This window comes from Eucyclogobius newberryi, unplaced genomic scaffold (assembly GCF_026437365.1).
Source record: "Eucyclogobius newberryi isolate DKJ021-1_F unplaced genomic scaffold, fEucNew1.0.hap1 SCAF_5, whole genome shotgun sequence".
Classification (NCBI taxonomy): Eukaryota; Metazoa; Chordata; class Actinopteri; order Gobiiformes; family Gobiidae; genus Eucyclogobius; species Eucyclogobius newberryi.
The window spans coordinates 9,943,086-9,953,299 of NW_027316167.1; the positions used below are offsets into that span (position 1 = coordinate 9,943,086).

At 46.3% G+C, this 10,214-nt stretch overlaps 1 long non-coding RNA gene across 1 annotated transcript; it reads left to right on the top strand.

Annotated features, from left to right (window-relative positions):
- The first annotated feature begins 997 nt into the window (after positions 1-997).
- LOC140381775 (uncharacterized) lies at positions 998-1,683 on the top strand. The gene is made up of 4 exons (XR_011931269.1): positions 998-1,205; positions 1,271-1,402; positions 1,473-1,518; positions 1,637-1,683. It is a non-coding gene; the product is annotated as an uncharacterized lncRNA (long non-coding RNA).
- Positions 1,684-10,214: the final 8,531 nt, after the last annotated feature.

Consider the following 10,214-nt stretch of genomic DNA (forward strand, 5'->3'; position numbering starts at 1 on the left):
ATTACAATCAACATTTGGCAACTTTATATGGTAGGTGAGTTTAGTTATTTATGTCATTAATTTGTTACCATTGTTTTTCAACATATTTATATTTTTTGTCTGAAACAGCAGGATGATCTGGTTCTTGTTCTGCATCCTGAGTGTGAATGTGCAGGGCTCAGATGAGACCCCTGGTAGACCAAAGTCCCAGCTTTGTCCACAAGATAACCGTAAGTTGTTTTCTCTGTTAAACATATATGTCTTTAACATATTTTGAAAAATTGAATTACATTTTTCCAAATATATACATTTCTAAGCCAAGAGGCATTATTAATACACACTTAATTTGGCCGATCTGTTTTGTTTTATTTTGAAGGTGTGATATGGGCCGGAGTATCTCTCATTAGTTAACATGTTACAATGATGGGTAAATGAGTATTTAATGGTGAACTCATGATGATGTCATGGTGAAGTCACATTTGTAGTCGAGTATTAAATATTTCAATGAAATGTGTAGACTAACCTGTCATATGTACTTAAAGTGTGCGGATTATATACATATTACAGAGTATCATCATGAATAATGATGAATTCATGATTGTTCATGGACCATTATTATAAAGTTTTACCAACGTCTTGATAATGTACAGTATTAATGCAATAATAGCTACAAATAAAAGGTCAAATATGTCTCTAAAATGTCCCAGAGACCCTAGACTGCATGAAGAATACTAGCAGGTATTTGGAAGATGGCAGAATAAGGTATGTCAGCAGACTTTTGGGAACATTCTAGTTCCACAATCTTAATACAGAATATTATGTTGTCGAGTAAGACAAATGTATTTGACTATTGTTGTTATTTTACATAGGGTGTTGCAAGACTTTGAGATGGCATTGCTAAAGACATATATAAAAGAACCCGAGCAGTACGTTGTGGGCGACATGGTTGCTTATCTTTACCGAATACCCCTGTTCCTACTACAACCTTTTACAGGTTTAAGTTTGTTTGCCAGTGAGAGCCAGGTAAGCTTTATTTTGCAAAACAAGTCCTTTGGGGTCATGCAACACAGTAACACAGTAATTAAATACAACTTTTCTGTCTCATGTAGGTATCAACAGAGTGGATTCCAAATACTATTGTAACTGTTCAATTACCAAAGGAACTGCCTGTTAATGGATTCCACCAATTGGCTTTCATTGTGGTTTCTTTACCTCAGAAAGCTGCAGTAAGTCATGTTTATGTATATTTTATCTTGAACTTCGTAACTACTCAGACTTCTTTACTTCTCAGAGTGTGTTGTTGAACTCGAGTGAAGTCTACCTGAGCAATAATAGACTGGTGGGCTTGAGTGTGAAGGACCACCACGTATCCGGGCTACAAGAAAGAGTCAACATCAGCATGAATGTCACCTCAGACTCAATGGTATAATAAATACACGTCATGTATTAAATTATGTATTTTTGTTATTGAAATATCAACATTGTCTTTTCAGAAAACCCACAGTCCCCAGTGTGTGTTTCTGAATGACTCAACTCAAAGTTAGTGCCCTAATTTAGAAACATATATCACATATACATTGTACAACTTTACCTTCATAACCTTCTGTACATTGTTCTATGTTTACTGACCGACTCATTTAAATGTCCATTTGACCAGCGTTAGACACTGATGGCTGTTTGACCCTGTGGGAGCCTGGGCAAAGTTGTGTCAACTCCTCCAGGTAAAGATCCCGAATTTTTTGCTGTGCTAATGGTATGATATATTATTTTAGAGCAATAAGTTTATTATGGATATCAAATTTATTTAAACATAAATATATGTTAATTTCCTGTCAGATATCCAATAAGGAAACCACTCAAGTCTCACAAGAAGATCAAGAAAATCTGACTTACATCACATTTATCGGCTGCAGCATTTCCTTTTGTGCCCTCGTTGTTGCTGTTGTGCTCTTCATCACAAACAGGTTTGGCCTATGATGCAATGAATACTGTTAAATTATATTTTATTACAAAATACCTTTGTTTTGTAATATATTCTGTTGCATGGTCCAATCAGAGTACTGTATCCCGAGTACTTGGATGCTCTCATAGTAGGTGTAAAAATGCAACATAAGATTAAAAAAAGCATTATGTTTGTTACTTTATTTGTTGTGCATTTAATTATAACTATTTAGAGGCTGAAATATCCCTCATGCACAGAAGCAGGAGCTGTGTTTTGATGCTAACGAGAATCAAAGCATCATAAATCAAATCCCACCTTGTATTTGATTTTGTGACACATAAGTTACTTTATTCTGAATACTATCAAAGTAAAGGGTAACTGTACTGGAGTTACTCTACGCAGCAGCTTCTTCCCAACATTGGGTATAGTACAGTGATCTTTACTGTCACATGTGCTCTTTTCTTTCACTGCTCCGCTTCACAGAAACATCAGAGCAGACGTCTCCATGACGATCCACGTGAACCTTGCCATTGCACTGCTCCTGCTCAACCTGCACTTCCTCCCAAATACAGCCATGGGAATCTGGAGCTTCTCTTGGCCTTCCCCGTGGTTCTGCTTCTACCTGGCCATTGCTCTGCACTTCTCTCTGCTCACCTCCTTCTGCTGGATGGCCGTAGAAGGATTCCATCTCTATCTTCTCCTGGTCAAAGTGTTCAACATCTATGTCAAGCATTACCTGCTCAAAGTCAGCATCGTGGGATGGGGTAAGTTTAGAAACATGAGTCCATTTTCTCTACTGAGAATAGGAATAAAACCATATTCATTGGTTATTACAAAATAGAGAGAAAAACACACACGTAGATCATTATTTTGTGTTTTTGTTCATTCGTTGAGTGCAATAATTGAATAAATGTGCGTAATAATAGAAACAGGTTTATTGACTTCTTGTTCAAAATTTTCCAAACTGAGAAACTTCATAGTTTCATTTCACCATAGCGACCAGTGGATATGAATTTATGCCTTCTTAAAATGTATCGTTTAATGTGACATATTTACCCTGTATATTTACCAAATGTAAGACTTGGAGGTTATTGTTTGTTGGTTGTCTAGTGGGCGGGGACAGTCGGAGCACTCAAGCCACAAATGCCCCACAATAGCATCGAGTCTGAATGACGTCACGGCTTGGTCTATTTTTAGCGCAACAGGTACACGGCCAGTTACCCGGATGTTTCGGACAATCACTAGCCAAAATGGCAACCGCTGCATGTACACAGCCTTTCATTTATCTCAGCGAAAACAATGTTCCTGGAGCGCAATTTCTGCATGAAACGATCGCGGACCACAATGTAGTTCAGCTTAAAGGAATTATGGAGGATTTTTTGGCGCCAAATCTGAGTCTCATTTCCAGCCGAGTAGTTCATTCACATTTCAATCATAGGATGCACCTACTGCACACCTGCAGCCTCGTTCTGGCTCGTTCCCAGCATAGCAGCACGTTTCCCTGGCTGCGCATGCGTGGTTGAGATGCCGATGTGTGTTTAGCGAGATCCTTCAGTGTACAGGCTGAAGGACGGCAGAGGAAGACTATGTTCGAGCTTGCTCAAAAGAGATGGAAATTTACGAGAGATGCGATCTGTCGCGCTAATAAACAAACGCACATGTAGCAGCGAAGCTGTTCCGTGCTAGTATTGGATCGGGGTGTTAGTCAGGAGGTCCAGCTTCTCCAAAAAAGTGTTTGGAGCATATATAAGTGTCCTTTTTGACATTTTCATGCGTAAAGTCAAGTCGTCCACAAGCTCGAGCCCACTTTCTGCACCGAACGACATTCTGTCGAGGTTTCACAACTGGTATGAAGATTACTCCCTTCATGTAGTCCTTATGGTAGTATTGTGAATCGCTACAACATACACCATAACTGCAGTCATCATTAAGCGACTTTCATGAAATTCACAAAAGGATTTCAAAAATGGCTGTCGTCGTACAGTCAGCAAGCGCTGTGTCTGTCCAAAAGGCATTAACATTATGCGCGCATGCGCAATAGAGCAAAAGCCGCAGGACTATTTTTAGAACTTCTCCGCAATCGGACTCGATGCGATACAAGATTACTCAAACATGCATGAATAAATGCGCATTTTACATAATTTTAAACGTTGTAAAACAAATGAATGCATACACTCAGACATCTTTATCCATAGGCGTTCCTGTGGTGATCGTGTCAATCGTGGCCATCGTAAACAGAGACGTGTACGGCTCTGTGTCTATGGACCAGACTAATTCCACTGTGATGTAAGTGATATCTGACTTTTGTAATACTGGGATTTAAAGTGCCTCTAACAGGTTGGATGACTCATTAAAATGCAGTAAAGATAAATATATTTTGAAATTTGCTGCGACTTTATTTTGTTTAATTAATGTTAAGAGGGTCAAACAACTTGTTTCGTTGTGTAAATTATGCATCAGAATTAGAATAGTTTATTTCCATTGTATGTACAATATACAGAATTCACAAACATAGGAACTTGCTTTGGTGATTCGGTGCAACATAAAACAATGAACAATGATAAAACAACCTATATAAAGTAAAAAAATATGGGATATGATTAAAAATAGGCTATAAGATAAAAAATAAAAATAGCCCAACTATGTTCACAAAATTTACAATTGAATTTACATAATGTGGTGCAGAAAGTGAACAGTGCAGTGAGTGATTAAATTATGGTTAAAGTGACAGTGTTTAGAAGTGTTCATGAGTCCAACGGCAGAGGGAAAGAAACTGTTTTTGTGGCGGGAGGTTCTGGTCCAGATAGATCGTAACCTCCAGCCTGAGGGGAGGGGCCTCCTGCCTGAGGGAAGCGGCCTCCTGCCTGAGGGGAGCGGCCTCCTGCCTGAGGGGAGGGGCCTCCTGCCTGAGGGGAGTGGCCTCCTGCCTGAGGGGAGTGGCTCGAATAGTCCGTGTCCAGGGTGAGAAGGGTCGGCTGTGATCCGACCTGTTCGTCCCAGAGTCCTGGAGACGTACAGGTCCTGCTGAGATGGAAGTCTGCAGCTGAGCACCTTCTCAGCAGAGCGCACAATGCGCAGTAGTCTCTGTTTGTCCCTGGCTGTGGCTCCAGCGTACCACACGGTGATGGAGGAGGTGAGGATGGACTCAATGATGGCCGTGTAGAACTGCATCATCATCTCCGCTGTCAGATTGGCTTTCCTCAGCTGCAGCAGGAAGTACATCCTCTGCTTGGCCTTCTTGATGAGGGAGCGGATGGTGGGCTCCCACTTGAGGTCCTGGGTGAAGGTAGTCCTGAGGAAGCAGAAGGAGTTTACAGTGGTGATGGGGGCGTCTGAGATTTTGGAGAGGGGCTGTGACTCTCCTGAAGTCCATAATCATCTCCACTGTCTTTTGGGCGTTGAACTCCAGATTGCACCAGGACACCACCTCTCTCCTGTAGACAGACTCATCCCCGTCCAAGATGAGCCCGATGAGGGTGGTGTTGTCAGCAAACTTGATCAGGGAGAAGAGCAGTGGAGAAAGTACACAGCCCTGTGGAGCTCCTGTGCTGATAGTCCGAGTGTCTGAGACATTCTTCCCCAGCCGCAGGCACTTCCTTCGTCAGGCAGTCAGTGATCCACCTGCAGGTGGAGTCAGGCACTTTGAGCTGGGAGAGCTTGTCCTGGAGCAGAGCAGGGAGGATGGTGTTGAATGCAGAGCTGAAGTCCACAAACAGGATCCTGGCATAGGTTCCCGGGGAGTCCAGATGCTGCAAGATTAAGTCAGGTTGATGGTGTCAGAACTGTTGGCTCTGTAGGCGCACTGCTGGGGGTCCAACAGGGGGTCCAGCAGGGGGTCCAGCAGGGGGGAAGTGAAGGACTTGAGGTGGGAGAGGACGTAACGTCAGCACCACAAGTCTTTAGTCATTAAGTCCAGTGATCCGGAGCTTCTTGGGGACAGGGACAATGAAGGACGACTTGAAGCAGGCTGGGACATGCCATGACTCCAGGGAGGTGTTAAAAATGCCAGTGAAGACGGGGGCCAGCTCACCTGCGCAGTGTCGTAAGGTGGCAGGAGTGACACCGTCTGGTCCAGCAGCTTATCGGGGGTTGGATTTCTGAAATAGTCTGCTCAAATCCGGTACCTGTTCTGTGAGAGTAATGGGGGGGGTGGGGTTGGTTTGGCAGAGGTGGCCACAGTGGGGGAGGGGTTGTCATATCTACAGTAAAAGGAGTTGAGTTGCTGAGCCAGTTTTCAGTCGTCTGCAGAAGGGCTCTGGGCTTGTAGTTGGTGAGAAGCCCACTTCACACAGAGTTTGGTTGTTGTAGAACTGCTGCTTCAGACGTATTATACTGAGATCTAGCTCTCGACACCTCCCTGCTAAATCCATGAACTTTGACTGGAATGAGTGGGATGTCACATTCTGTCCTTTTCTACAGCTTTTTCAACGTTTTCTCCACAAATACCTATTCGATTGGTGTAAAACTATAATATACTGCACATGTACAGCACGGATAAATACAAAATCGTAAAAACCTGTCATATGCACTTTAAGTTGTATTTTAAAATGACAAAATTGTTCACATACAGTACTTTTGTAATTCTTGTAACTTTTCAGTAAAATGAATAAGCCTACATACTTTATTGTTATTATGACTATATTTCAGTTGCTTCATTCGCGATGACGTGGTTAAAGTAGTGACTGTAATGGGGCTGTTTGGTCTGGTGTTCCTCTTCAACTTGAGCCTGTTAACGGTGACTGTCAGAAATATGTTGAGAATGCGCAAGAGCAAGAGCAATCAGGTGAGAACAAATATATTGACATTTTTTAAGAATAAAGCCAGAGACATTCATTATTCTTTTAATTTGTTGTTAGTTTGGGCCGAATGATTGTGACCGAACTAAGAAGGACATCTGCACCCTGTTGGGGGTCATGACTTTGCTTGGTACCACCTGGGGCCTGATCTTTTTCGGCAAACTCACCATTGTTGGACTCTACGCCTTTTCCATCCTGAATCCTCTACAAGGTGTGTCATGGATATTCATTCAAAAACTTCCCCTTCAATTCAAATGAGATCATAATGGCCTGTTTGTTCCTGCAAAAGCTTCATTGTGTATCTGCATCTGTGTTACCTTTTTATACCTGCTGTTTTGTCACTGATATTTGTATAATTTGCATGGTCATTTCCTTGTGACTCTGTGCTTTGTTTTCAGGTTTGTTCATCCTCGTGTGGTTTGTGATGGCCGTGTTAAAGACCAATAAAACCTCAATAACAAGCACCGAAACAACACTGAGTTCACAAGGCATCGTGCCTCCAGTAAAGAAGTCTTAATCACATCAGTCACAATTGTACATTTTGTTGATCCTTTTACATTTCAAATATAGCTCTTAGATAAACTGAAAGGTTCTAACTTGACTTCATTGTTACATTAAAAAATGTGTTGAATTTTTTAAATGTTGTACATTTTCTTGCAAATAAAATCTACTAAGAGTTTAATCATTAATCTAGTTGAGGTTATAAATGTATAAAGTTTATAATACAGGTGCAAAAAGCAAACATTTTACAGACATAAAGGGTTTAGGCTAAAGATGAACAGTTATTTTGCCTAATCCTATTTACATAATATATGATGTTTTTGCTCCTCCTTGAACCGACACCTTAACGTGGTGGAGGGGTTTGAGTGCCCGAATGATCCCGGGAGCTATGTTGTCGGGGGCTTCATGCCCCTGGTAGGGTCTCCCAAGGCAAACAGGTCCTAGGTGACGGGTCAGACAAAGATCGGTTCAGAAGCCTCTTATGACGACGACACAATCAAGGCAGTTCACGTCGCCCGGATCGGCGTTACCGGGGCCCCATCCTGGAGCCAGGCCTGGGATGGGTGCTCCATGGCGAGCGCCTGGTGGCCGGGTCTTACCCCACGGGGCCCGGCCGGGCACAGCCCGAAAGAGCGACGTGGGGCCGCCCTCCCGTGGGCCCACCACCCGCAGGAGGATCCATAAGGGGCCGGTGCAGAGACATCTGGGCGGCAGTCGACGGCAGGGGCCTCGGCGACCAGATCTCCAGACACAGAGACTAACTCTGGGGACATGGAATGTCACCTCGCTGGGGGGGAAAGAGCCTGAGCTTGTGCGGGAGGTTGAGCGATACCGACTAGATATAGTCGGCCTCACCTCCACGCACAGTTTGGGCTCTGGAACCCATCTCCTCGAGAGGGGCTGGACGCTCCACTTCTCTGGTGTTGCCCGCGGGGAGAGGCGGCGGGCTGGTGTGGGCTTGCTGATAGCCCCTCAGCTCAGCCGCCACGTGTTGGAGTTTACCCCGGTGAACGAGAGGGTCGCGTCCCTCCGCCTTCGGGTGGGGGACAGGTCTCTCACTGTTGTGGCGGCCTACGGGCCGAACAGCAGTGCAGAGTACCCGGCCTTCTTGGAGTCCTTGGGAGGGGTACTGGACAGTGCACCGACCGGGGACTCCGTTGTTCTACTGGGGGACTTCAACGCCCACGTGGGCAATGACAGTGACACCTGGAGAGGGGTGATCGGGAAGAACGGCTTCCCCGATCTGAACCCGAGCGGTGTTCAGTTATTGGACTTCTGTGCTAGCCACAGATTGTCCATAACGAACACCATGTTCAAGCACAAGGGTGTCCATCAGTGCACGTGGCACCAGGACACCCTAGGCCGGAGGTCAATGATCGACTTAGTTGTCGTGTCATCAGACCTCCGGCCGCGTGTCTTGGACACTCGGGTGAAGAGAGGGGCAGAGTTGTCAACCGATCACCACCTGGTGGTGAGTTGGATCCGCTGGCGGAGGAGGAAGCCGGACAGACTTGGCAGACCCAAGCGCATTGTGAGGGTCTGTTGGGAACGTCTAGTGGAGCCCTCTGTCAGTAGGGTATTCAACTCGCACCTCCGGGAGAGCTTCTCCCATGTCCCGGGGGAGGCTGAGGACATTGAGTCCGAGTGGACCATGTTCTCCGCCTCCATTGTTGATGCGGCTGCTCGGAGCTGTGGTCGCAAGGTCTCCGGTGCCTGTCGTGGCGGCAACCCCCGAACCCGGTGGTGGACACCGGAAGTAAGGGATGCCGTCAGACTAAAGAAGGAGGCCTATCAGGCCACTCTGGCTTGTAGGTCTCCGGAGGTCATCGACGGGTATCGGCAGGCCAAGCGAGCCGCGGCTCGTGCTGTCGCAGAGGCAAAAACCCGGGCCTGGGAGGAGTTCGGGGAGGCCATGGAGGAGGACTATCGGTCGGCACCAAAGAAATTCTGGCAAACCGTCCGGCGCCTCAGGAAGGGGAAGCAGTGTCTCACAAACACCGTTTACGGTGCGGGTGGAGGCCTGCTGACCTCGACTGGGGATGTCGTCGGACGGTGGAAGGAATATTTTGAGGATCTCCTTAATCCCTCAGTCACGTCTTCTGAAGAGGAAGTAGAGACCGGGGACTCGGAGGCTGACTCATCCATCACCCAAGCTGAAGTCACTGAGGTTGTTCGCAAACTCCTCGGTGGCAGGGCTCCGGGGGTGGATGAGATCCGCCCTGAGTACCTAAAGTATCTGGATGTTGTAGGACTGTCTTGGTTGAAACGTCTCTGCAACATCGCGTGGCGTTCGGGGACCGTGCCTCTGGACTGGCAGACCGGGGTGGTGGTCCCTCTGTTCAAGAAGGGGGACCGGAGGGTGTGTTCCAACTACAGAGGGATCACACTCCTCAGCCTCCCGGGTAAGGTCTATTCCAAGGTGCTGGAGAGGAGAATCCGACCGATAGTCGAACCTCGGATTCAGGAGGAGCAGAGTGGTTTTCGTCCCGGTCGTGGAACACTGGACCAGCTCTATACCCTCCATCGGGTGCTCGAGGGTTCATGGGAGTTTGCCCAACCAGTCCACATGTGCTTTGTGGATCTGGAGAAGGCTTTTGACCGTGTCCCTCGGGGTGTCCTTTGGGGGGTGCTCCGGGAGTACGGGGTCCGGGGCCCTTTGCTCAGGGCTGTCCGGTCCCTGTATGACCGGAGCAGGAGCTGTGTTCGCATTGCCGGCAGTAAGTCAGACCTGTTCCCAGTGCATGTTGGACTCCGCCAGGGCTGCCCTTTGTCACCGGTTCTGTTCATAATTTTTATGGACAGAATTTCTAGGCGCAGTCAGGGGTCGGAGGGGGTCCGGTTTGGGGACCACAGGATCTCATCTCTGCTGTTTGCAGACGATGTTGTCCTGATGGCTCCATCAAACCCGGACCTGCAACATGCACTGGGACGGTTTGCAGCCGAGTGTGAAGCGGCTGGGATGAGAATCAGCACCTCCAAATCCGAGGCCATGGTTC